The 25,615-nt window shown below is 42.9% G+C and overlaps 1 protein-coding gene across 2 annotated transcripts in view; it reads right to left on the bottom strand.

Moving 5' to 3' along the window:
• Positions 1–25,615, bottom strand: part of themis2 (thymocyte selection associated family member 2) — a 92,408-nt gene that overhangs the window by 29,396 nt on the left and 37,397 nt on the right. The window lies entirely within an intron of this gene.

The following is a 25,615-nucleotide window of genomic DNA, read 5'->3' as shown; positions in this document are numbered from 1 at the left end:
CAACGGACTCTAACTATTGTCATGCTGGATACCTTTAATTTGATGCATGAACTCTGCATCATGAAGGTAACTTCAATGCATTATTGCAATCCTACTCCACAACAACAAAAACAACAACTTGCACTTATAGAACACCCTTAACCTTATAAAATATCCCAAGGCACTTCACAGGAATGCTACCAAACAAAATCTGACACTCAGCCACATAAGGAGATATTAGGACAGATGACTAAAAGCTTGGTCAAAGAGGTAGGTTTTAAGGAGTGTTTTAAAGGAACAGAGAGAGACAGTGAGACTTAGGGAGGGAATTGCAGAGTTTAAGGGCTAGGCAGCTGAAACGCTTAAGAGATAACAGATTAAACCATTATTACACAGCATACTCACCAGTACACTGGTCAGTACACTGGCCATTGTGGGAAAATAGCGCACTGACACGGAACACAAAAGTCCGAGTGTATCAGGCCTGTGTCCTCAGTACCTTGCTCTACGGCAGCGAGGCCTGGACAACGTATGCCAGCCAAGAGCGACGTCTCAATTCATTCCATCTTCGCTGCCTTCGGAGAATACTTGGCATCAGGTGGCAGGACTATATCTCCAACACAGAAGTCCTTGAAGCGGCCAACACCCCCAGCTTATACACACTACTGAGTCAGCGGCGCTTGAGATGGCTTGGCCATGTGAGCCGCATGGAAGATGGCAGGATCCCCAAAGACACATTGTACAGCGAGCTCGCCACTGGTATCAGACCCACCGGCCGTCCATGTCTCCACTATAAAGACGTCTGCAAACGCGACATGAAATCGTGTGACATTGATCACAAGTCGTGGGAGTCAGTTGCCAGCATTCGCCAGAGCTGGCGGGCAGCCATAAAGACAGGGCTAAATTGTGGCGAGTCGAAGAGACTTAGTAGTTGGCAGGAAAAAAGACAGAGGCGCAAGGGGAGAGCCAACTGTGCAACAGCCCTGACAAACAAATTTCTCTGCAGCACCTGTGGAAGAGCCTGTCACTCCAGAATTGGCCTTTATAGCCACTCCAGGCGCTGCTTCACAAACCACTGACCACCTCCAGGCGCATATCCATTGTCTCTCGAGATAAGGAGGCCCAAAAGAAAGAAGAAAAAGAAAGAACTCACCAGCACACTGGTCTTGCCCATGTTTCTGAAAAGCCCTTTCACTGTATAACCTCCAGGGAGAGCAAAACGGTTCATTAGATAAGGAACATATCAGAAGAAATATGAGCTTCATCAGCGCAGGACACAACAAAGATAAATAAATATAGGAGAGAAGAGACGGTAAATCAGAAATTACAGGTTAGGTGATGCCTAGCCTATAAACTGTAGAAGAAAGTTAGAACTGAGGGGAACAAGAAGTTCCACAGTTTTGAGATACAGGGAAAGAAAGGGTTAGAGTAGGAGGTAGAGTATGGAAGCTATCTTCAGAGATTCTTTAAGAACAAATTAAAGGGGGAGAAATGATTAGACTTCAAATAGGTAGTGCTGCCAACAGATTAATTCTATGTAAAGTGTTAACAATTGAAAACACAGGTAATTATCAAACCAATTTGTTGCTAATTATTTTGTTCACCTGCTCCTTAATAATTAAATTGAAAGTGTGAGAAGAATAATGATTTGTACAATGAAACCTTGAGCCCCTTGGGACATTTTACTATGTTAAAGACCCTATATAAATGCAAATTGTAGCTGTTGTCACAGAGATTACCATGGAAGAGGCAAGCAAAATTAGAAAAATATCAATTTAAAAATTCAAATTGTATGGTGTGATGTCAGCAACAAATGCATTAATGTGTTTGTTTGGAATTTCTCTGTTCCCAATTTTAAAATAAATGGGTTAATTCCTTCAAAGCAATGGGAGACAAAGGAAGGATTTAGTCATTCAGTTCCAGCAACTTTCTAAATCCGGCTGTTCTCCACACTTAGTACTGGGTGTCAAGTTCCAAAGCTTGCGTATCCGTGCAATTTTCTACTCCTGAGCCTTTGGCTGTCCAATGTAGAATTAAAGATCATCTTTCTGACCAGACTTTTGGTCTCTCTCCTAACCTCTCCCACATTGGCTCAGTATCCAGTTCCTTGCCTATTTCTATTTGTGAAGTCCTTTATGTTATAAACATTATATACCTGCAAGTTGTTTGTTGGCACTTTTTAATTGCTTCACCACATTGCTTAGATATTAGAAACAAATATTATAAACTCCCAACTCCTTTTTCAAATCTCCCTTTGTTAATTTTATTCTGTTCTTTATATATCTTTCTGAGGTATTGCAGCATTTTATGTTTATCCAAATTAAACTTCATCTGCAATTCATTTGTCTAATTGCATAACTGATCTGTGTTACCTCTGTATTTAAATTCAGATTAAACAACTGAGAAAACAATTCAAAAGAAAATGCAGTAAACAGAATTTGAAAGCTAGATATATGTCAGCAATACAATTTATATATATTTTTCATCTCCACAAAAAGTCACAAGGCACTGTACAGGAAAAGGATTAAACATTGAGGAGAGAAATTTATGGAAGGTGACTAAGAAATAATTAAAGAGATAGGTTTTGAGGAACATTTAAAGGCAACCAGAGATGCATCAAGGCAGACAGCCAGAAGAAGAGAATTAGAGAGAAACAGCCTAGAAGTCTCATGCTTGTTATTTACCTCGTGGCCCTTGCTATTTTCACACTTCAGTCATAATTCACAAAATGAAAGCTTTCCTCTGCCTAAGTATCCAATTAACACTAATTGTTTCTCTTCCCACTGTAACATCATCAGATGTTGGTACAGTTGTAGGTTTTGAAGCGTAAAACATAAAGCCACTGAAAATTAGACCACTTTTTATGTAAATTTAACCATTTTTCTTAAAGTTTGATACTTATGTTTTCCAATGCCAGTCGTACCAAGTTCCAATTTATACATGAGGGGAGACAATTGTTGGTAAATATGCATTTTTGACAGAGGCTTATTAATCTGTTAGTTATCACAGTGGGTTATCATTTGCAGTGCCCTTTCTGGGCAATGACAATAAAATCAGAGTATCACTTTGTTCTGCCAGACTCGAAGCGTTCTTCAGTGCAACATATGATGGAGGAATGGAGCTGAATATTATAAATCATGGAACCCATGTTTTAATCTACAAAAATAAATCGGTAAAAATACAACCAAAGACATAGTAAAAAAAAGCTTCAGGACGAATAAGGGAAAAAATACTGTGGAAATTTTCTCTCTGACTCCTTCAGGTGATTAAAACCAGTCACGATTACATGGATCATGTGCTGCCTGTAAAGCTACTTACCTTCTATATGATGCAATCTCTGCAATAGTCTTGCAAGTCGTTGTTACCAGTCAAGAAACAGTCCAGCTCCCTCTTGAAGCGAGTTAACACCCACTGCACCCATTTAGACCAAGCCCACAATATCCCTGTCACAACATTTAAGCCTATTCCTAGATTATTCCAGGGTTTACGCACTTGGGAGTCACTAGCTGGTGAAAGAAGGAAATGGCAACACATTTTGTGGACTGGCGTTCGCTACCAGTTGCTACAGCAGCTTGGCAACAGGTGCCAACGTCAAAAAAAAACTCACAGCGTCAGTTGGCAGCTTCACATGTAGCGCTTGTGGCAGAACCTGCCTCTCAAGGATTGGCCTTCACAGCCAACAGCAAAGGTGCACCAAGAGAAGACACCCCACCTAAGTGAATTGTTTGCTGTGTGTCCATCATCTTTTATAGATGGAAGGATACCAATCTAATCCCTTCAATACTCTAATCAGAATTCCTTTCCTTTACACAAATAACTTCCTGCCAACTACCCTAAATCTGTTTTTGTCCCGTCTCTCTTCGTGATTTGAAATCCTGCTGCCCACAATATCAGCTGAAGTTAAAACGGAAAGTACTGGCAATACTCAGCAGGTCTGCCAGCATCTGTGGAGGGAAAAACAGAGTTAACTTTTCAGGTCAATGACCTTTCATCAGAATGAAAGGCGATTGACCTGAAACATTAACATTGCTTCTTTCTCTACAGGTGCTTCCCGATCTGCTGCATATTTCTGGCATTTTCTGTTTATATTTCAGATCTCCAACGTCCACAATATTTTGCTTTGGTATAAGTTGAAGTTAAGCAAATTCATGGAGACCCAGCCTTTACTCACTCTAGGTTCCTTGTGTGAGGGTTTAACTAATTATAACTCTCTAACCTTTCTAATCCAAATAGTTTTGCCACATGGACCGGAGACAGAGCGAGAGAGAGAGAGGAGCACGGTGGGAGCGGAGGTTTAAAAAGTGCGCCAAAAGCCCAAAGTCGGAGACCAGAGACAGTGCGAGAGAGAGACAGAGGAGCACGTGGGAGCAGAGAGAGAAGGAGCAGCACGGCGGGAGCGGAGAGAGAGAGAGGAGCACGGCGGGAGTGGAGAGAGAGAGGAGCAAGGTGGGAGCGGAGAGAGAGAGGAGCACGGTGGGAGCGGAGAGAGAGAGGAGCACGGTGGGAGCGGAGAGAGAGAGGAGCACGGTGGGAGCGGAGAGAGGAGCACGGTGGGAGCAGAGAGAGAGAGAGGAGCACGGCGGGAGCGGAGAGAGAGAGAGAGCAGCACGGCGGGAGCGGAGAAAGAGAGAGCAGCACGGCGGGAGCGGAGAAAGAGAGTAGCATGGCAGGAGCAGGGAAAAATCGAAAAATGACGTAAGAGTGACGTCACAATCAACAGTAAGAGCAGGGAAACAGAGAGCTGCGGGGGTGAGAATACAGGTAAGCTTTTAATTTAATTTAAATCAAACACGGCATCAAACATCACAGGCAAGCAGGTAGGTGATTGGTTTGGGAAGAAGCTACGTGTTTGGTGAGTATCTGGTAAACGATTAAGGTCCATTCTAATCCTAACATTTAAAATAGTAAAGGAACTAGTGGTAAGCTTAATAAAATATATATTTTTAAAAATTGAATAAAATAATTAAGTAGTTAATTAAAACACATTAAAGATGGCAGGACAGGTGATGTGTCACGGCTGCAGCATTTGGGAACTCCTGGAAGCCAGTGTGATCCAGGGCAAACACGTCTGCAGTAAGTGTTTGTGGCTCGAAGAGCTTCGGTTCAGTCATTGAACTGGAGTCCAAGCTACAAATACTGCAACACATCAGGGAGGGGGAGGCTCTCTGGACATTTTGCACCAGGAGGCTACACCCCTTAGGATAGGGTTTTCTGATTTGGTCAGTGGGCAGGGACAGGTCAGTGTGGCTGCAGCTGAGGCAGGTAAGGGGACCCAGAGGGCAGGAATGCAGGAGCCTCAGCCTTTGCAATTGTCCAACAGGTTTGAGGTTCTTTCAGCTTGTTTGGATGAGAGTGGGGGCTGCAGGGTGGATGAGCAAACTGACCATGGCACCATGGTACAGGAAGCCATTCAAATGGAGGGTGAAAAAAGGAATGTAGTGGTAATAGGGGCCAGTATAGTTAGGGAGACTGACACTGTTGGCTGCAGCAAAGAACGGCTGTGTTGCCTGCCCGGTGCCAGGGTTTGGGACATCTGCTCAGGGCTGGAGAGGAACTTACAGTGGGAGGGGGAGGAACCAGTCGTCGTGGTCCATGTAGGTACCAATGACATAGGCGGGACAAGGAAAGAGGTTCTGCATAGTCAGTATGAGGAACTAGGCAGCAAATTAAGAAGCAGAAGCTCAAAGGTAATCATCTCTGGATTATTACCTGAGCCACATGCAAATTGGCATAGGGCAAATAAGATTATAGAAATTAATGCGTGGCTCAAAGACTGGTGTGGTAGAAATGGGCTCCGGTTCATGGAGCACTGGCACCAGTACTGGGGAAAGTGGTAGCTGTACCGTTGGGACGGTTTACACCTGAACTGTGCTTGGGCCGGTGTTCTAGCGAGCTGCATTACTAGGGAAGTAGAGAGAGTTTTAAACTGAATAGTGGGGGCAAGGGATCAAATTTGGGAAGATATGGTAAATCAAGGAGTAGAGACAAGGCAAGAGAGCAAGGTATTAATATGGGAAATGATAAACAGACTGTGACAGGAAGGAACAGAGCATACAAATCTAAGAGTAAATCAACAGATAAGGCTAGAGGTTACAAAAATAATAAAAGGACAAAACTAAAGGCTCTGTATCTGAATGCACATAGCATTCGAAACAAAACAGATGAACTGAGAGTGCAAATAGAAATAAATAAGTACGATCTGATAGCCATTACAGAGACATGGCTGCGGGATGACATAGATTGGGACCTGAATATTGAAAGGCTCATGGCATTTAGGAAGGACAGGAAGCTAGGAAAAGGTGGAGGGGTAGCTCTGTAAATTAATGATGGTATTAGCACAATAGAGAGGGATGACCTAAGTTCAGGAGACTAGGATGTAGAAGCAGTTTGGGTAGAGATGAGAAATCATAAAGGCAAGAAGTCACTTGTGAGAGTGGTGTACAGGCCACCTAACATTAACCACACTGTAGATGGGGTATAAAGGAAGAAATAATGGCAGCTTGTCAGAAAGGTACAGTGATAATTACGGAGGATTTTAACCTACATATAGACTGAAAAAATCAGATGGGCAGAGGTAGCCCAGATGAGGAATACATAGAATGATTTTGGGATAATTTCTTGGAACAATACGTTCTGGAGCCAACCAGAGAGCAGGCTATACTAAACCTGGTATTGTGCAACGAGATAGGATTAATTAATTACCTCATAGTTGAGGCACCCCCAGGTAGCAGCGATCATAATATGATTGAATTTTACATTTAGTTTGAGGGAAAGAGTGGGTCCAAGACTAATATTTTAAACTTAAATAAGGGCAATTATGAGGGCATGAAAGCCGAGCTAACTAAAGTGAACTGGCAAATCAGGTTAAGGGATAGGTCAATAGAGGTGCAGTGGCAGACATTTAAGGGGATATTTCAGAATACACAGAATAGATACATTTCAACGAGAAAGAAAAATTCCAAGGGTGGGACCTGCCATCTGTGGTTAACTAAAACAGTTAAAGATAGTATCAAACTTAAAGAAAAAGCCTATAATTGCGCAAAGATAGGAGGCAGGTCAGAAGATTGGACAGAATATAAAAAAAAGCAAAGAATGACTAAAAGATTGAGAAGGAAGGTAAAATGAGAGTTCGAGAGAAAGCTAGCTAGAAAGATAAAAACAGATAGCAAGAGTTTCTATAGATATTTTAAAAAGAAAAGAGTTAACAAAGTGAAGAAATTAGAGATGCATGTGATAAGGGAACATCTGTAATTATGGGTGACTTTAATCTGCACATAGATTGGGCAAATCATATTAGTCACAATATCGTAGAGGAGGAATTCTTGGAGTGTATACGGGATGGTTTTCTGGACCAATACGTTGAGGAACCAACTAGAGAACAGGCCATCCTAGACTGGGTATTGTGTAATGACAGAGGAATAATTGACAATCTAGCGGATTGCGTGACTCAAAGACTGGTATGGTAGAAATGGGCTCCGGTTCATGGAGCACTGGCACCAGTACTGGGGAAAGTGGTAGCTGTACCATTGGGACGGTCTACACCTGAACTGTGCTTGGGGACGAGCAACCATAATATGATAGAATTCTTCATCAAGATGAAGAGTGACGTAGTTGATTCTGAGACAAGGGTCCTGAATCTTAGTAAAGGAAACTACGAAAGTATGAGGCGCAAGTTGGCCATGGCGGATTGGGAAACGTTACTTAAAGGGATGACGGTGGATAGGCAATGGCAAACATTTAAAGAGTGCATGGATGAACTGCAACAATTGGTTATCCCTGTCTGGCGCAAAAGTAAAATGGGAAAGGTAGCCAAACCATGGCTTACAAGGGAAATTAGAGATAGCATTAGATTCAAGGAAGAGGCATTTAAATTTGCCAGGAAAAACAACAGAACTGAGGATTGGGAGCAGTTTAGAATTCAGCAAAGGAGGACCAAGGGATTGATTAAGAAGGAGAATATAGAGTACGAGAGCAAGCTTGCAGGGAACATAAAAACTGACTGCAAAAGTTTCTATAGGTATGTGAAGAGAAAAAGATTGGTGAAGACAAATGTCAGTCCCTTACAGTCAGAAACGGGAATTTATTATGGGAATAAAGAAATGGCTGACCAACTAAATGCATACTTTGGTTCTGTCTTCACAAAGGAGGACACAAATATCATACCAGAAATGTTGGGGAATACAGGGCTTAGTGAGAAAGAGGAACTGAAAGAAATCAGTATTAGTACAGAAATGGTGTTGGAGAAATTGATGGGATTGAAGGCTGATAAATCCCCAGTGCCTGATGGTATGCATCCCAGAGTACTTAAGGAAGTGGCCCTAGAAATAGTGGATGCAATGGTGGTCATCTTCCAAGATTCTATAGACTCTGGAACAGTTCCGACAGATTGGAGGGTAGCTAATGTAACCCCATTATTTAAAAAGCGAGGTAGAGAGAAAGCAGGGAATGATAGACCAGTCAGCCTGACGTCGGTTGTGGGGAAAATTCTAGAGTCCATTATCAAAGATTTTATAGCAGAGCACTTAGAGAACAGTGGTAGAATCGGACAGAGTCAGCATGGATTTACGAAAGGGAAATCATGCTTGACAAATCTACCAGAATTCTTTGAGGATGTAACTAGTAGAGATGATGAGGCGGAGTCAGTGGATGTGGTTTATTTGGACTTTCAGAAGGCTTTCGACAAAGTCCCACATAAGAAATTAGCATGTAAAATTAAAGCACATGGGATTGGGGGTAGTGTATTGCGATGGATAGAAAATTGGTTGGCAGACAGGAAACAAAGAGTAGGGATAAATGGATCTTTTGCCAAATGGCAGGCAGTGACTAGTGGGGTACCACAGGGATCGGTGCTAGGACCCCAGCTATTCACAATATACATTAATGATTTAGATGAGGGAACTAAGTGTAATGTCTCCAAATTTGCAGATGACACAAAACTGGGAGGGAGGGTGAGTTGTGAGGAGGATGCAGAGAGGCTTCAGGGTGATTTGGATAAGTTGAGTGAGTGGGCTAATGCATGGCAGATGCAGTATAATGTGGATAAATGTGAGGTTGTCCACTTTGGTAGCAAAAACAGGAAGGCAGATTATTATCTGAACGGCTATAAACTGAGAGAGGGGAATATGCAGCGAGATCTGGGTGTTTTCGTACACCAGTCGCTGAAGGTATGCATGCAGGTGCAACAGGTGGTAAAAAAGGCAATTGGTATGTGGGCCTTCATAGCGAGAGGATTTGAGTACAGGAGCAGGGATGTCTTGCTGCAATTATCCAGGGCCTTGGTGAGGCCACACCTGGAATACTGTGTGCAGGTTTGGTCTCCTTATCTGAGGAAGGATGTTCTTGTTATAGAGGGAGTGCAGCGAAGGTTTACCAGACTGATTCCTGGGATGGCGGGACTGACATATGAGGAGAGATTGAGTCAGTTAGGATTATATTCGCTGGAGTTCAGAAGAGTGAGGGGGGATCTCATAGAAACCTATAAAATTCTAACAGGACTTGACAGGGTAGATGCAGGAAGGATGTTCCTGATGGTGGAAGAGTCCAGAACCAGGGGTCATAGTCTAAGGATATGGGGTAAGCCTTTCAGGACTGAAATGAGGAGAAATTTCTTCACTCAGAGAGTGGTGAGCCTGTGGAATTCGCTACCACAGAAAGCAGGTGAGGCCAAAACATTGTATGTTTTCAAGAAGGCGTTCGATATAGCTCTTGGGTCTAAAGGGATCAAAGGGTATGGGGCGAAAGTGGGAACAGGCTACTGAGTTGGGTGATCAGCCATGATCATAATGAATGGCAGAGCAGGCTCAAAGGGCCAAATGGCCTACTCCTGCTCCTATTTTCTATGTTTCTATGTTGAGCGTTGGTCCTATAGAAAGTGAGTCTGGGGAATTAATAATGGATAATAAGGAGATGGCAGATGAATTGAATAGGTATTTTGCATCGGTCTTCACTATTAAGGATACAAGTAACATCCCAGTATTAGCTGTAAGTCAGGAAACGGAAGGGAGGGAGGAACTCAAGAAAATTACAATCACCAGGGAAGTGGTACTGAACAAATTGTTGGAGCTGCGGGCTGACAAGTCCCCTGGTCCTGATGAACTTCATCCTAGGGTGTTAAAAGAAGTGGCTAGTGAGATAGATGGTGCGTTAGTTTTAATTTTCCAAAATTTCCTAGATTTGGGGAAGGTTCCATTAGATTGGAAAATAGCAAATGTAAATGTAATTCAAAAAGGGAGACACAAAGCAGGAAACTACAGGCCAGTTAGCCTAACATCTTTCTGAGGGAAAATGTTAGAAGCTGTTATTAAAGACATTATAGCACAACATTTTGAAAAATTCAAGGTAATCAGGAAGAGTCAACATGGTTTTGTGAAAAGGAAATCATGTTTAACCAATTTATTGGAGTTCTTTGAGGGAGTTACATGTGTTGTGGATAAAGGGGAACTGGTGGATGTATTGTACTTAGATTGCCACAAGGCATTTGATAAGGTTCCACATCAAAGGTTATTGCAGAAAGTAAAAGATCATGGTGTAGGGGGTAACATAGTGGCATGGATAGAAGATTGGCTAGCCAACAGGAAACAGAGAGTAGGCATAAATGGGTCAATTTCTGATTGGCAAGATGTAACGGGTGGTATACCACAGGGATCTGTGCTGGGGCCTCAACTTTTTACAATTTATATAAATGACTTAGATGAAGGGACTGAAGGTATGATTGCTAAATTTGCTGATGTAGGTTGTGAAGAGGAGATGAGGAGGCTACAAAGGGAATATAAGTGAGTGGGCAAAAATCTGGCAGATGGAGTATAATGTGGGAAAATGCAAAGTTGTCCATTTTGGCAGGAAGAATAGCAAAGAAGCATATTATCTAAATGGTGAGAGATTGTGGAGCTCTGAGATGCAGAGGGATCTGGGTGTCCTCGTGCATGAATCGTGAAAGATTAGTATGCAGGTACAGCACGTAATTAGGAAAGCTAATAGAATGTTATCGTTTATCGCGAGGAGAATTGAATATAAAAATAGGGAGGTTTTGTTTCAGTTATAGAGGACATTGGTGAGACCACATCTGGAGTACTGTGTACGCTACAGGTCTCCTTATTTAAGGAAGGATGTAAATCCGTTGGAGGCAGTACAGAGAAGGTTTACAAAACTAACACCGGGTATGGGCGGACTGTCTTATGAAGAAAGATTGGACAGGCTAGGCTTGTATCCACTGGAATTTAGAAGAGTAAGAGGCGACTTGATTGAAACATACAAGATCCTGAGGGGTCTTGACAGGGTGGATGTGGAAAGGATGTTTCCCCTTGTGGGAGAATCTAGAACTTGGGGTCACTGTTTAAAAATAAGGGGTCATCCATTTAAGACAGAGATGACAAGAAATTTTTTCTCTCAGAGGGTCGTGAGTCTTTGGAACTCTCTTCCTCAAAAGGTGGTGGAAGCAGAGTCTTTGAATATTTTTAAGGCAGAGGTAGATAGATTCTTGATAAGCAAGGGGGTGAAAGGTTATCAGGGGTAGGTGAAAATGTCGAGAAATCAGTGCTGCCATTAACTTATTGAATGGTGGAGCAGGCTCGAGGGGCCAAGTGGCCTTCTCCTCCTCCTAATTCGTATGTATGTTCGTAGGGACACAATCTAGTTCCTTCATTATTTTAAAGGCCTCACTCAAATCTCCCTCAAGATGCACTTTTCTAGAGTCCAAAGGGTACCAATATTCTAAGCCTATCATGGTACCTGAGGTCCTTTAAGCTTGTATCAATCTAGTGACCCTCCTCTGAAGCTTTTCCACAGCCTATATATCATTAGCAAAGAGACAGAACCAAAACTGGACACGATATTCAAGAATAGCATAATATTTTTCGTTTCATATTGAATCATCCTAACAGTACATTCTAAAACTCAATTTGCTTTTGCCACAGCCTCACAGCATTGATCGTAAACCTTTAGAAATTCATGTCTTTCAGGACCTGGGTCTTCCACCCCACGTAACAGTCTTTAGTTTGGAACCTTGCACATGCTCAGTGTTAGCCCTGCCATTTGCATAACACATCTGTATTAAATGACATCAACCAGATGCAAACTCAGTCTCGCAGAGCTTCAAGATCTGATTGTAGTCATTTTTTCCTACTTAACGTCCTAACACTTACACAAATCTTTGTGTCACTTGCAAAGAGTTTTCAGAACACCTTCATCCATCCAGATCATTAATAAAGACAGTGAGAAGCAACAGTCCTGCGGGTCTCAGTAAGCTGTCTCCTGGCAGAATCACTATCATTAATAACAACCTCTACCTATGACAATGCAACCAATTCCTTAACCAACGTCTGCCTGCCATTCCTGCACGATTCTACCTTATAAGGTATCCTATTACGAGGTACCTTGTCAAATGCTTTTTGATAGTCCAAGTATTCAATGTCATACAGGTATATGTTCATCCATCAACCTAGTAGTTACCCTATAACATTCACCTGCATGGTTCGACACATCCCCCTTTTCCAGAAGCTATGATGAGACTCTCCAATGACATAGAAATGACTGATGAAAACGGGCCGTTCGGTCCAGTCAGTCCATGCTAGTTTTTATCCTTCATGTCAGCAATAGTGCGAATCCCATGTGCCCATCCTGATTAGATTAGATTAGAGATTAGATTAGAGATACAGCACTGAAACAGGCCCTTCGGCCCACCGAGTCTGTGCCGAACATCAACCACCCATTTATACTAATCCTACACTAATCCCATATTCCTACCAAACATCCCCACCTGTCCCTATATTTCCCTACCACCTGCCTATACTAGTGACAATTTATAATGGCCAATTTACCTATCAACCTGCAAGTCTTTTGGCTTGTGGGAGGAAACCGGAGCACCCGGAGAAAACCCACGCAGACACAGGGAGAACTTGCAAACTTCACACAGGCAGTACCCGGAATCGAACCCGGGTCCCTGGAGCTGTGAGGCTGCGGTGCTAACCACTGCGCCACTGTGCCGCCCTCTTCCCATTTTCCCTTTCCTCCACCTCTCTTTCAACTACCTATCTAACCTATTGTTAAACACTGACATAGGGTTGATTTTAACCCCCTCTCACCCAGCGAGAATGGTGCAAGGGAATGGGTTAAGATCAGGCCATGTCCACTTACTGGCCTGAGGCCATATCAATCCCACCTGGTAACTGTGTTTGCTACATTTAGTGTCTGTTGTGTTTGTGCAGATAATTTGTCTCTGCAGCTCAGTGTGGGTGTCATACTTCTGTGACTTTCTTTGAATGCACTAAACATAATTAAATAGAAACCAGAGGGAAAGAAGAATTCGAATAAGCTTATGAGCTTATAAAATAGGAATCTGCTGCAGCTTATATATTACATGAAGTGTTTTCATCACAGAATATAAGATTTACAAAGATGATACCAGAACTGTGAGGGTACAACTATCAGGAAAGAGTGAACGAGCTGGGGCTCTTTTCTCTAGAAAAAAGACTCTGAGGTGACCTGATAGAGGTCTGTAAAATTATGAAGGTGTTTGGTAGGGTAGACAAGAGGTTTTCACTTGTTGGGTGGGGGATTGGGAAGGGGGTAATCCAAAAGTAGGGGCCATAAATATAAGATAGTCACTAATAAATCCAATAAGGAATTTAGGAGAAACTTCTTTACTCAGGGAATGGTGACAACCTTGAACTCCCTATGATGTGGAGTGGTTGAGGTGAATAGCATTGATACATTAAAGGGGAAGTTAGGTAAGTACAAGAGGAAAAAGGAAATTAGAAGGATATGTTGGTAGGGTGGGATGAAGTAAGGTGGGAGGAGGCTCATGTGGATCATAAACATCAGCAGATACCATTGGCCTGTTTCTGTGCTGTCAGATTCAATATAGTGCAAGAGCTCCTTTTCACTAACTTTCAAGTCAGCTGAGGTTCCTGCTGTGGGAGAACGAGGAGCCTCATTTAAATTTAAAAGCTGCAGTCTGATGACGTTATTGGTGTCACAATGTTATTTTTATGATCCCTCAGAGGGAGGCCCACGCAGTGTCAAACCTGCCCAGTGTCACTGCTGCCAAGGAAACCAGACGCGATGGAGAAGAGATCAATTCAAGTAATAGTTTTTATTTTTCAGTCAGAATTCAGGAGGAGCAGGAAGAAATCCTCGGGCTTGTCTCGCCCTGGCTTTCCCTCTCTTTCCCCTACACTGACATCTGTCTGGAGATCATACACCCCCCTCCCCGCCTCAAACTAGAGCATTTACTTTATGTCGAGGTCCATTCCCTCAGGTCTTCGGCGATGGCCGGCTCCCGCTTCAGTTCCCACTCCTGCCCGCCGGCCTTGATATCATTCCCACCAGCTTCAAGCACAACACTGCCAGGCCTCACTTCCTTCATATTACCTGGTGTGTTCTCTACTTTGGGCCTCCTGCTTCAATTATTATTAATAAATAATGATGTATGAATCATCTAACAGTGAAGTTATGTATTTACAGTATTTTATCTAATAGATGAAATAATGAAAAGATTGCAAATTTAAGAACTGGTCTAATCTTTTATTAATTTAAAGACACACAGCATTTCACTCTTCCACCAGGAATATCAACTTGCTATTTCATCTCAAACTGTCTCAGATACTTTGAGACTTTCAGACCACTTCTTAGCTTCTTTGAGATTTTCCAACTCTAAATGTCTTCTTTAAGAGGCTGCTTCTGTCATTGGACCTGTCCTTATCTGAATAATACTATCAAATCAAACAGGAAGCAAGGTTAAAACAGCAGGACCTTTTTGAAGAGAGGGAGGATGGTGGCAACACAAAGGGACTTAATGAGGGAGTTCCAGAGAGCTGGTGTGAAGTGACAGAAGGAATGGCGACTGATGGTGAATTGGAGGGAGTAGAAAATGAGGAGTAATCCAACGTCAGAGGATTGGATGGTGCTGGGAGGAACATGCAGCTGAGGGATATTGCTGAAACATCTCACCCTGATATTCCATTCAGGTTCTTCCAGTCTCCCAACACAACCCCAGCGGGAGACTGGCAAAACCCCCTTGGAAATGAGAGACCAGAGGACACAATTCTAGGGCCTTGGTTCTTATCTAAAATGTCCACCTGTGCTGACTTCTTTTAGATGCTCTGCCAATTTTCTGACACTAATTGGATGACATTAGCAAGTTCAGAGCAGGCCAGGCATATGGAAGAATTAAATACTTAGACCAATAAAGCTAAATGACTGTCACGAACACTACCAAACCTGCTGTAGGCTAGATTGATGGAACTTGTCAGCTTGTAAACTCAAGTGATATTTCCCTGCTGTCAACATTTTAGTGGGGTTAGTTGAAAGCATTAGTAAATGATCTGACCTCTGGCCCTGACGATTAGACTGTGACATTTGGCGAATGCAGTCTACAAGAGCTTTGAGATAGATCACACATTGAGGAGATAATGAGGCCTTGTAAATATCATGAATGTGATAAGCTTGTGATTTTTTTAAAGTACGAGGTTAATAAGTGGCAAAGGATTTGAATTATGTGATAATTTATGACTTTGATTTTGTCATGCTTTTCTATTCAGAAACAGTTACTATGGCAACCTTTGCTCATAGTTCCTCCCACACAAGGGTTAGGAGTTCTTTAGACATTTTATCCCTCGCAATAATAATACAGATTTAACTGGAAATTGAAAGACTTGTGGAATGTGTGCTGCTATCTCAAACACTGCTCTGTCGCACAGGTGTATTCCCTGTCATTGCCTCTCTGACATGCATTAGGCAAAGAAATACAAATAAAAGTGTCTTCTAGTGTAACATGAGGATTGACTTTGCAAATGCTATATGGTTGTATCTTGTTTAAAAATATATCATCCCTGATTGCTATCCAGTGACACCACCACCCCCCCCCCCCCAACCCCCACTCTGCTGTGAGGTACATTTATGTAAACATGTAGCCAGGGTAGGATTAGCATTGGCTGTGATGCCCCTTACCTGTGAGGGGTATGGTAACATAGCAGTCATGTTACTGGACTAGTAATCCAGAGGTCTGGATTAATGATCTAGGGACATGAGTTTTAACCCTATTATGGCAGCTTTGGAATTTAAATTCAATTAATTAAATAAATCTGGAATAAAAAGTTGGTACCAGTAATGACATCCATGAAATTACTGGATTGTCATAAAAATCCATCTGGTTCACTAATGTCCTTTAGGGAAGGAAAACTGCTGTCCTTACCCGGTCTGGCCTATATGTGACTCCACACCCACAGCAATGTGATTGACTCTTAACTGCCCTCGGAAATAGCCTAACAAGCCACAAAGTTGTATTCAAGCTCACCACCACCTTGTTGGATGGGCAATAAATGCTGGCACTGTCGGAGGTGCCCACATCCTGTGACTCAATAAAAAAAACCATGGTTGATTAGGCTCAAATGAGAGGAATAGCCATTCGGTTGGGGTATGAGTGGGAGGACCTTCAGAATGTAACATGAGTTCAAAGGTCAAGAGGGGAGAAAATTGCTGACTTCAAAAAATATATAGCAACTGGTGCAAAGGTGATCAGGATTGCCAGCCACAATCAGTTCTAATTTAATATAAAAGCAAAATACTGCGGATGCTGGAAATCTGAAACAAAAACAAGAAATGCTGGATTCACTCAGCAGGTCTGGCAGCATCTGTGGAAAGAGAAGCAGAGTTAACGTTTCGGGTCAGTGACCCTTCTTCGGAAGTTCCGAGTTCCGATGAAGGGTCACTGACCCGAAACGTTAACTCTGCTTCTCTTTCCACAGATGCTGCCAGACCTGCTGAGTGAATCCAGTTCTAATTTAACGTTTACATTATACACTACATAACATATTGAAACATTTTAGTTCTGAACAATTGGTTAAATGTTATATTTGCATTATGCTCATCACACAAAAAGAAGAGGTCTCATTACCAGTGGTTACAGTATATTTGGATTTTTAAAAGGCTGCACGAAAGGTTTTTGCACAAAATAAGGGCTCATGTGGTTGGGGATATATTAGCATGGATAGAGGATTAGTTAAAGGACAGAAAACAGAGAGTAGGAATAAACGGGCCATTGTCAGGTTGGCAAGCTGTGGGATCAGTGCTTAGGCCCCAGCTATTTACAATCTACATGAATAACTTAGATGAAGTTTGCTAACAATGCAAAGCAAGGTGGGAAAGTAAGCTGCGAGGAAGACACAGGGAGTCTGCAAAGGGATACAGATAGGTTAAGTGAGTGGGCAAGAAGGTGGCAGATGGAGTATAATGTGGGGAAATGTGAGGTTATTCACTTGGTAGGAGGAATAGAAAAACTGAATATCTTTAAATGGTAAGAAACTACTAAATGTTTAACTATTAAAAATCTCCTTGTACAAGATACACAGAGAGATAACATGCAGGAACAGCAAGCAGTTATGAAGATAAATGGTATGTTGGCCTTTATTGCAAGGGGGTTGGAGTACAAGAGTAGGGAAATCTTGCTACAATTGTGCAGGGCCTCGGTGAGACCATACCCGACATACTGTACAGTTTTGGTCTCCATACCTAAGGAAGGATATACTTGCCTTAGAGGGAGTGCAACCAAGATTCACTAGATTGATCCTTGGGATGGGAGGGTTGTCCTATGAGGAGAGATTGAGTAGAATGTATCTAGACTCTCTGAAGTTTAGAAGAATGAGAGGTGATCTTATTGAAACATATAAGATTCTGAGAGGGCATGACAAGGTAGATGTTGAGAGGCTGTTGCCCTGGCTGGAGAGTCTAGAACTAGGGGGCATAGTCTCAGGATAAGCAGTTGGCAATTTAGGACTGAGATAAGGAAAAATTCCTTAACTCAGAGGGTTGTGAATATTCGGAATTCTCTTCCCTAAAGCAATATGGATGCTCAGTTGTTGAGTATATTCAAGGCTGAGATGAATAGATTTGGATTCTAGGGGAACCAAGGGATATGGAGACAGGGGGAGAAAGTGGAGTTGAGGTCAAGGATTAGCCATGACCTTATTAAGTTATGGGGCAGGCTCTAGGGGCTGTATGACTTACTCCTGTTCCTATTTCTTATGTTCTTACGTTCTAACAGGTAAAAAAAAAAGTAGACAACAAGCAAGAAAACAGGAAGGGATTTTGAGGATATCTACAGGGATGGTGGAATTCAGGTTACAGATCAGAACGAGGCCATTCGGTCCAATGAGTCCATACTAACGTACGAAATGTTCTCAACGGGATATATTTCTCATTTAATTTCCCAGTGATCCTTGTTCTTAGAAGTCCCACGTTGTATCTCATGAGTCAGAAATCCTTGAAACAGTGACACACAGGAGAACCTGACCGTCAACTATATTACCGTGGAAATTACTGACTCATGTGTACACTGACAGGGTTTCGCCGAAATGAAAGTCCCTTGAAATAACCAGATTCAAAGGATGTTCTTTCAAAAAAATTGCTTAGATTTGCCGTGTAATACTGTGGAACTTAGATTGTGCTCCAGGTAGGCAAAATATGAAAACTAAACAAATTTGTAAAAAAAAATTGTGTGTCAAATTACACATTATGTAACTTCTTAAAGTTCTATTTTCACCCTCTTCCCCAGAAGGTGCTAATTCATGCTAGAATATAGTTCATAGAAACGTTACAGATCAGAAGGAGGCCATTCGGTCCATCGTGTCTATGCCAGCTCTCTGCAAGAGCAATTTAGCTGGTCCCACTTTCCAGCCCTTTCCCTGTAACCCTGCAAATCTTATTCCCTTCAGGTGCTGATCCAATTCCCTTTTAAAACCCACAATTGAATCTGCCTCCACCGCATGCTCGGACCATGCATTCCAGATCCTAAACACTCGCTGCATAAAAAAAGGCTTTCCTCATGTCGCTTTTGGCTCTTTTGCCATTCACCTTAAATCGGTGTCCTTTTGCTTTTGCCCCTTCCACCAATGGGAACAATTTCTACTCTGTCTAGACCCCTCTTGATTTTGAACACCTCTAGCAAATCTCCTCTCATTTTTCTCTTCTCAAAGGAGAACAACCCCAGCTTCTCCAATCTATGTACATAGCTGAAGTCCCTCATTCCTCAAACGATTCTTGTAAATTTTTTCTTCACCCTCTCTAAAGTCTTCACATCCTTCCTAAAGTGTGGTCTCCAGACTTGGACACAATACTCCAGTTGAGCCTGAACCAGTGTTTTGTAAAGGTTCATCATAACTTCCTTGCTTTTGTACTCCAAGCCTGAATTTAAAAAGCCCAGGATCCAATATGCCTTTTTAACCACTTTCTCCACCTGCCCTCTCCATGTAAAAAAAGAAACCTTGAATTTATATAGCAACTTTCAGAACTTCAGGATGTCCCAAAGCACCTTACAGTTAATGAAGTACTTTTTGAAGTGTAGCCACTGTTATAACATAGAGAACACGGCAGCCATTTTGCACACAACCAGTTCCTATCACCATCAAGGTGACAATGACCAGGCAACCAGCCTTAGTGATGTTGGTTGAAGGATAAATATTGACCAGGCATATGAGCCAATGAACTGGGAGGGCTAAGGAGACATGTTATTCCACCCCCGCCTCCTCCCCACCACCCAATCTGTTCGGCATGAGCTACATGTCCATCTTTAAATGCCGGAATTATTCCTGGTGCCGTCCGTTGAATTTGTTATACATGGTTGCACCTATGGCCATCTGCCAAATTGTCTAATTACCTATTTTTCATGTATAGGACTAGACAGTGAGAATCATTGAGCTGTTGAACTGTGGAGATATCACAGCCGAGCTGTATCCCGGCCACAAATAAGAATGTTCCATCAACAGCTGGGTGGGGGACAGCAGCTATATGTTAGTTAAACTCACAAGGCAGTTCATGTCCAGGAGCTAAAACCCCAATAAATTTCTTAACCCATTTTGTAAATTATAAATATCTCACTAACAATTCCAGTAAAGCATTCAAGAGAAACCTCTTTACCCAGAGAATGGTGAGAATGTGGAACTTACTACCACATGGAGTAGTTGAGGCAAGTAGCACAGATGCCATTAAAGGGAAGCTAGCTAGGTGCATGAGGGAGAAAGGAATAGAAGGCTATGCTCATAGAGTGAGATGATAAGGTGGTAGGAGGCACGTGTGGAGTATAAACACCAGCATGGGCCAGTTGAGCCGAATGGACTGTTTCTGAGTTGAACACAGCTGCAGTTCTAACACATAAATGTTGGGGGAGCTCTTGAGCTTTAAAATCAACTGTCTATAGCAACATTACCAACAGGTTTTGCAGGCCTGAGACACCCAAATGATGTGTGTTTGTTCGCGTGGGGAGTCTTCTGTAAGTACTAACACACACCTGGGGATCCGCCAACCCCACCCTAAATTCCAAAAGACAATATCAGCTACCCAAAGGAAAACAGTGCAAGCTTCACTGAAATAACAAATAATGAGTGTTACTTGTGGCTCAGTGGCCCGACTGCAGGACCTAAGCACAAAAGAATCGAGGCTGACACGCCAGTGCAGTACTGAGGGAGTGCTGCACTGTTGGAGGTGCTGCCTTTCAGATGCAATGTTAAACTGAGGCCTCTGTCTGCCCTCCCAAGTGGCCATTTAAAATCCCATGGCACTATCTTGAAAAAGAGCAGGGGAGTTATCCCTAGTGTCCTGGCCAATATTTATCTCTCAATCAATATCAGAAAAACAGATTATCTGATCATTATCACATTGCTGTTGGTGGGAGCTTGCTGTGCTCAAAATGGCTGCTGCGTTTCCTTCATTACAAAGTGGCTACATTTCAAAAGAACTTCATTTGTTGTAAAGCACTTTGGGACGTCCGGTGGTCTTTTTTAAATCAACAAATACAGAAATCTAATGACTAATGGATGAATTCAGGGTCACCTTGTAAATTCCCTAGGGCTCCAGGTTTCCAGTTTGACAGCCAAAGCCTACAGTAAACAGTAATGAGAAGATATTGATGGTAAATCCAGCGACCAAAAAATTTAGGCTATAGGTAAATTAGGATACAAATTTTCAGATGAAATATTTACAGATTCTGTGATGGTTGGTTCAGCCTCGGATGTTCATTGAGCTGCCATCTGAAGCTTGGGCAACTTTAGATTTCTTCTCTCTCTGGGAGATTTTTTGAAGTGTAAATGATAAACTCCTCAAGTTAAAGGTGGTTGGAGCTGGAGAATGGAATGTATTTCAGGCATCTAGTGTCAAGGGAGCGCTACTCTGCTTCCAACCACCATGACAGCTCTGCCCTGGGAGCACCTGATACCAACACTGGGTTCTCAAAATGGGTTGCGCTCCTGGCTGGCTCTAGAGGAAAGTTGTAACTACTCTGCTGCAACTGTGTAAGAAAACAGCCTACTGCCCTAGGGTGATTTTTGTTTGTTAAAGTATTCCTCACGACTTTAGATTTTATTAAGATTCACTGCTGAGCTGACCAGTCTGGCAGCTCTGTACATGTCAGGAATCTTAACAAGGAGAAGTGCTGGAATCACTCAGCAGGTCTGGCAGCATCTGTGGAAAGAGAAGCAGAGTTAACGTTTCGGGTCAGTGACCCTTCTTCGGAACTCCGAAGAAGTTCCGGAGTTCCGAAGAAGGGTCACTGACCCGAAACGTTAACTCTGCTTCTCTTTCCACAGATGCTGCCAGACCTGCTGAGTGATTCCAGCATTTCTTGTTTTTGTTTCAGATTTCCAGCATCCGCAGTATTTTGCTTTTATCTTAACAAGGAGCCTCAGCCTTAATATGTGATTGAAGCAAAGTTGTTCCCCATTAAAATAATAATGTTCTAATTAAAACCTCTCCAACATAATGAACACAGCATTTGTGGTAATCAAAAATAGATGGAGAAAATGGTTAATGCTGATGAATCCTATTACTGTTATTGAACCTACAAGCCCTGTGTTCGCATCATCCACAACTAATGTTCTAAAAGTAATATTTAACAGTAATGAGGCAGCCCCATCAGGTTCAAAGATTAACCAGCCACATGCTTTTTGGCTAACTTGATCAACGTTAGTCAGATCCTGCAGCTTTCGCCTGCAAGAAGGCTGGATCACTGCCATATTGTGGTGAGGGATCCATCCTGCTATCCCAGGCTGTGGGACTATAGTGACAGCCCCTGAGACTGACTGCGGGATACCTAAATAAAATGCCTGATCAAATCGCTTCAGTAACAGAACGCTTTGGTCACGCAACATAACCCGAAAATCAGCACTACACAATATTATCGCATCATATTACCACAGCAGCATTTCAAGGCATTATGGGGAAAATTGTTGCCATTGCTCCAGGGTCATGATCGTGTGGAGCTGATCGCTCGTTCTTTATAGAACGCACCTGATTTTCACTCCATTGACCTCAATGGCAGGCAAATCGTCGTGTGAATCGTGTGTGTGAGTCAAATGTGAGTGGAGTGTGTGAGTAGAGTATGTGAATTGGTCAGGCACACTAATAGCTGCTTTACCAGATTACCATCCAGGCAGTGAAACTGAAACTTTATCCCCAAATACATTCAATCCATTTGGGACTATTTTAATATAGATGCTAATCTACATAAAAAAAGACATTGGTGCCTCAGTTAAAACAGCTGAGAGAGGAAATGATCGGAAGTTGATAGCTGTCATGAAGTGTCTGCAGAATTTCTAATCATTTTTCAGTATCAATATTTTTTCCTTTGTAACTTCTGTTATGTTGAAGTGCTGTTGAAATTAACCTATGCTCCACAGAATGAGCAACTGATGACATATATTTCTATAGCCTCTAACGCAATAAAACATCCCAATGTGCTTCTTGGGAGTGTTATAAAGCAAAATAAGACAACGAGCCACTTAAAGAGATATTTTGGCAGATGGCCAAAAGCTTGGTCAAAGAGGTAGGTTTTAAGGAGCATCTTAAATGAAGAAAGAGAGGTGGAGAGGCTTAGGGAGGGAATTCCAGAGCTTAGGGCCTTGGCAGCTGAAGGCACAGTGGAGAAATTAAAATTCAGGAATTCTGAACAGGTCAGAATTGGAAGATCGCAAATATCTTGGAGGGTTGTGGGATTGGAGGAGATCAAAGAGATAGGGAGGGACAAGGCCAGGGAGAGACTTGAAAACAAGGATGTGTCCAAGTATTTGCCCGAGTTAAATTAAACTAGCAATTGCATGCTGACTGGCCATGAGAGGTATGGAGAAAAATGACATTTCAGAAAGGTGCAGTAAGCAAGCTTTTCTGAGAATGAGAATAAGGCACACTGGCAGGGTTGAGTTGGGGAAACTTTAATCTGAATCTTACTGAGATTCAAATGGGTGGCCATATACTAAAAGCGAGAACTAGGAATACCAGGCACTCAATTTATATGAAAGGAGCCACGTAATTCGCAGGGATCCCTATCCCTCATACCAAATCCATCTTCTCAGGTTGTAACACAAGCACTCCCCTCCGCACCCCCATCAATTGTTTTAAGTCTTCAGCACCAATTTCTACATTTCAAAGCGTTGTTGGTTATATATCTATGCCCCTTGTCCAGCAGCTTGCTCCCACGCCCCTCGGCTGTCTCTTTCCCTATCTCTGCAATATTCCCATGTGGCAGTGCATATGTTGCAGGAGATAGGGTAAAAAACGTTGCAGAGACAAATGGAAGAGAGCTAGAAATGGAAGACTGCGAAAGGGAGGATGAGAAAAGAGTGTACGGAAGTGTTCAAGAAAGAAAACGTGGGGAGAGAGATGAAAGAGACAGAGAAACAGAAATGAAGGAACAGAAAGAGAATAAGAAGGAAGAAATTGAGAATTATGGCAATTTAGGCGCGGCACCATTCTGCAACCATTCCCAATATCAATAGTGAGTGCAGCAATGAGAGGTTATGAGAATTTTTGTTGAGAACTGGTCCAATAAGTTTGTGATGGTGCGGCCTGGATAGTCACTGATCTAATTCATGCTGCATTTGGCATGAGAGTGGTTAATGCTGACACAGGCCACAGAAATGAGAGACAATTTCATACCCCAGCACCAACATCTCACATCTTGATCAGCACAAACATTCCCATAAAAGCCTTGTTCTCAAATGGTCTTTGAACGAGAGGCCTACTTTAGGTCGGGAAAACGAACCCGACCGAACCACTGTGGACCCAAGCCCGACCCGGCCCGAGTACCTCCGCTTTTGCTCCAAGCCCGAGCCCGCCCCGACTCGACCCGACCCGAGCCCGACCCAGCCATCCCGACTCGGAACCTGCAGGAAGCTGCAGTGCATGCGTGATGACGTCTAGTGACGTCACTCGCTCACTGCACAGACTCAGTTTCGTCCCGGACTCCCAGCTCAGTTAAGCTTTTTTATTTTTAATACTTACCAGCAGAGCACTTACCGTGTGTGTCCAACCCAACCCGACCCGACTTGCCTTGCACTCGGCCCGACCCAACCCGAGCCCGAAAGCCAGAGCCTGAAGATGGGCCTGACCTGACCCAAACGCGACACATGTTATTGGGTCCCGTCGGGTTCGGGTCGGGTAGCAGGCCTCTACTTTGAACAGCAATTTGAAAGCACAAAACATGGAAACAAGGAATGACTGCAAGACATCAGCACATGTTGAGATATTGATTTTATGGCAAGTCAGATGAAAACAACTCCTTTGGATTTATCTGATTCACCTTAAATGGGACTAACCAATAACAACTGGAACACACAGATACAATTTACTACTTCTAGGTACATAGAGTGTTTTAAGTATGACCCTAGCAAAGGCCTTCCCCATGATGCTAAGGAGTGAGATGCCCCTGTATTTGTTGTTGTAATCTCCTGACGACTTTGTTTTTGTATAGATGATTTTGTCGTCATGCATCTCCTGTGGAACAGACCTACAAAGACACATGGACTGTCTCTCCTGTGCCTGTAACTTGTTCTCCTTGACTATAAGCATCAAGAAGACTGTGGTCATGGGACAAGGTGTTGCATCTCCACCCCGATCACACTAAATAACACCCTACTGGAAGTGGTTAGCAAATTCTGCTACCTTGGGTCCACAGTAATAGACAATCTGTCCCTTGATGCTGAGCTCGATACACACATAGGGAAAGCAGTTACCACCTTTGGCCGACTCAAAACGCGCATGAGACAAAACTAAGCTGACCCTTAGGACCAAGCTGGTGGTTTATAAGGCCTGTGTTCTCAGCACCTTGCTGTATGACTGTGAAACATGGGTGACTTACAGCTATCGGGAAAAGAAGCTCAATAATTTCCATTTTCGCTGTCTGCAGTGCATTATGGGTATACCCTGGCAGGACAAAATCACAAATGCGGCAGTCCTCTCAAAGGCAGAGCTCCCAAATGTGTTGGCACTAATCAAACAGAGGCAGCTTCGGTGGATTGGACACGTCCACAGAATGGAAGATGGTCACATACCCAAGAACTTTCTGTCTGATGAGGTAGCCGGGGCCAGATGACCAGTGAAGTGTCGCAAGCTCTGCTTCAAGGATGCTTGCAAGTGTGACATGAAGGCCCTACATGTCGACTATTGCACCTGGGAGTCACAAGCTGACGAAAGAGAGAAATAGCAATACATCCTGCGGACTGATGTGCACTACCGTGCCAACCAGTTGCTACAGCAGCTTGGCAACAGGCACCAACATCAAAAACAACAACTCACAGCAGCACTTGTGGCAGAACCTGCCTTTCAAAGATAGGCCTTCACAGCCATCAACAATGATGCACCAAGGGAAGACACCCCA

Source organism: Heterodontus francisci, chromosome 31, assembly GCF_036365525.1.
Source record: "Heterodontus francisci isolate sHetFra1 chromosome 31, sHetFra1.hap1, whole genome shotgun sequence".
Lineage (NCBI taxonomy): Eukaryota > Metazoa > Chordata > Chondrichthyes > Heterodontiformes > Heterodontidae > Heterodontus > Heterodontus francisci.
Note: the sequence above shows the minus strand (reverse complement) of the source record. Positions and strands in the feature narration are given on the sequence as shown.